The following is a 3703-nucleotide window of genomic DNA, read 5'->3' as shown; positions in this document are numbered from 1 at the left end:
AAAGAAAGAAAGGAAGAAAGAAAGAAAGAAAGAAAGAAAGAAAGAAAGAAAGAAAGAAAGAAAGAAAGAAAGAAAGAAAGAAATTCCATTTGAAATTGCATCAAGAGACAAATGAAATAACTTGGAATAAATTTAACTAAGGTGGTAAATTATAAGACACTCAAGAAAAAAACTTAAGAAGATACAAATAAAAAGAACCATACATGGTGCTCACGGATAGGAATAATTAGCATTGTTAAAATGTCCATACTGCCCAGAGCACTCTATAGATTCAATGCAATTCCTATCAAAATACCAATGGCATTTTTCACAGAATTAGAACAAATATTCCAAAACTTAATATGGAACCATAAAATACCCTGAATATCCACAATAATATTGAGAAAGTAAAACAAAGTGGGAGGTATTATGCTACCCAATATCAAACTATACTTGAAAGTTATGGTAATAAAAACAGCATGGTACTAGCATAAAATCATACATATAAATCAATGGAACCAAATAGAGAATCCAGATATAAACCCAAGCCTATGTGATCAATTAATATTTGGAAAAAGAGGCAAGAATATACAATGAGTTAAAGACAATATATTCAATAAATGAGGTTGGGGAAATTGGACAGATACATGCAAAAAAACCCAAACAAACTAGACCACCTTCTTACACCATATACAAGAATAAATTCAAAATGGATTAAAGACTTAAAGTTAGAATCAAAACCATTGAGCTCCTAGAAGAAAACATATCTGTGAAAATCTTGGACATTTCTTTTGGCAATATTTATCTGATATATCTCCTGGGTAAAGAAAACAAAAGAAAAAAAAACAAATATAAATAGATATATCAAAATAAAAAGGTCTTTAAAAATATTTTTATTGATTTCACAGAGGAAGGGAGAGGGGGAGAGAGATAGGAACATCAATGATGAGAGAGAATCATTGATTGGCTGTTTCTTGCATGCCCCCTACTAGGGATTGAGCCAGCAACCTGGGCATGTGCCGTGACCGGGAATCAAACAGTGACCTCCTGGTTCATAGGTCGATGCTGAGCCATGACAGTCAGACAAACCAAAAAGTTTTTGCACAGATTGGAGGAGGCAGGCAGGAAGCAGGCAATTAATGTTCTGCTCTCACATCAATGTTTGTCTTTCTCTTTCCCTCTCACTTTCTCTTTCTCTAAAAATCAATAAAATATTTTTTAAAAAGAACTTACACAACTCAACACCAAAAACAAACAAACAAACAAAAAACAATCCAATTTAAAAATGGGCAGAGGACCTGAACAAACATTTTCAAAGAGGACATACAAATGGGCTAAAGACAAGAAAAGATGCTCAACATCACTAATCATCAGAGAAATGAACATTAAAACCACAATTAAATACCACCTCACAATTGTCAGAATGGTTATCATGAATAAATCAACAAACAAGAAGTGTTGGCAAGGATGTGGAGAAAAGATAATACGTATGCACTGTTGACAGGAATGCAGATTAGTATAGCCACTATGGAAAACACTATGGAGCTTCCTCAAAAAATTAAAAATGGAACTGCCTATGGCCCAGTGTTTCCACATCTGGGTATATATGCCCAAAGAAACCCAAAACACTAATTTGAAAGAATATATACACTTCCATTTTCATTCCAGCATTATTTACAATAACCAAGCTATGGAAACAATACAAGTATCCATCAATAGATGAATGAAGAGTAATGCAGTGGTACATACATACAATAGAATATTACTTGGCCATAAAAATTAATTAAATCTTACCATTTTCGAAAGCATGAATGGGCCTAGAGGGTATTTTGCTCAGTGAAATAAGCGGTCAGAGAACAAATACCAGATGACTTCACTTTTATGTGGAATCTAAAGAATAAAATAAAGGAACAAACAAAACAGAAACAAACTCATAGACACAGAGAACTGACTGATGGTTGCCAGAGGGGAGGCGTTTGGGGAGACTGGGTGAAAAGGTGAAGATATTAAGAAGTACAAATTGGTAGTTACAAAATAGTCATCAGAATGTAAAGTACAGCATAGGGAATATGGTCAGTAGTATTGTAATAACTATGTGTGGTGCCAGGAGTACTAGAAATATGGAGGGGAACATAAAGTATGTGATTGTCTAACCACTATGCTGCACACCTGAAACCAATACAAAATAATACTGAATGTAAATTGCAATTGAAAAATAAAATGTAAAAGAAAAAATATCTCCAGACATTGCCAATGTCACTCAGGAGGCATTGAAAACCAATGACCTGTCCATGTGTTCCAAACAAATAATTGACACAGGTAACTTACTAAGCAGAGAACTACTTATTGGGATGAGATATTTAAAATTCAAAATTTTAAGCATAGCAAATATGTTAGGCATTTTCCTTTCTTTCTACTCAGAGATACTTTATTTTACTTTATGATTTTTTGTCTTTTATGATTTGCTAATGTTCATGTTAGCTACTCAATATTATTCTAATTTTCATAATATACATACACTGTACTATGACATTTTAGTAGGCTATTGATAGATTAACATCAGGAAGTTGACTCACCTTTGCATCTCAAACCCTTTATAGCTTTGAGTTCTACAAAATAGTATATACTATATTCTAAAATGCTACTAAAATATTAAACTGTAAAAAATCTACATTCCTATGTTAATAATTACAGAGAATTTTTTTGCTGACTTTATCTGTTGAAAGACATTATTTAATAAAACCATGCTTCCATGATGAGTCCCCTTTGCCCTAACAGCTGCAGTTTTCGTTATAGCTAACATTCTTGTAGTAATAACTACTATTTACCCGCTATTTTCTATACTAAATGTCTTTTCTTGTTGCCTGAGTTATTAAAGCTCCAGCCTAAGCCTGAATGTCAGGTTAATACACATTCAAGCTGAATTTATTGCTTAGATGCCACACCTTGACAATTAAACTAGAAAGAGTGACATTAAATCAAACCACATGGATGGTTTCTAATGTTGTGTTGTCCGAGTATAGCATTATTATTAAGATTTCAATATTTCTTTGTTGCTTCCACTAATCAGTAAAAAAATAAATGATTTATAATGATATATTTCAAACTATCAATAAAGTTTTAAAACAATATTTAGAGAAATTTTCAAGTGAAAAACATCTATACTTGGATAAAATGTGCCTTTTGGATGACACTCTGGTCTATGTCTCCATTAGTTTGTTATTCATGTTCCTATGCTTCCTCACATGTCCCTCTGTCCCCCACAAACTCTCTGCTCTGTTAATGGTATTATGTTGTTCTCCCAATGTCAAGTGTTTGCACTTGTAGCTGTAACTGGGCTTGTGCTCATCTCCCCTGCTTCCAAGGCCTCGTTATCTGTGTGTCTGCATTAGATTCGAGGTTCAACAATAGTATGCCCCAAGTCCCATTGGGTGCTTAATAGGTCATCTCACCTCATCACACCAGCTTGTAAGCTAGTTAGTGCCACTTTCAGTATGAAGAAGAAACTGAGGCTTAGAGCAAGCATATCAAACTCAAAGGCTAAGACGGGCCAAATAAACAATGTTTAAGTTTATGTGGGCCACGAAAAAACAAAAACTTTAATTTTCATAGAAATGTAGGTTTATTTTTATAGAGACACGCTGAATACAATGGGCTGAAATAAATGAGTATCTACACTAATAAAAGAGAAACATGGTAATTAGCGTACGACCGCTAACCTTCC

Source organism: Myotis brandtii, unplaced genomic scaffold, assembly GCF_000412655.1.
Source record: "Myotis brandtii unplaced genomic scaffold, ASM41265v1 scaffold82, whole genome shotgun sequence".
Lineage (NCBI taxonomy): Eukaryota > Metazoa > Chordata > Mammalia > Chiroptera > Vespertilionidae > Myotis > Myotis brandtii.
The sequence above is the reverse complement of the archived record's forward strand: the minus strand, read 5'-3'. Positions refer to the sequence as shown.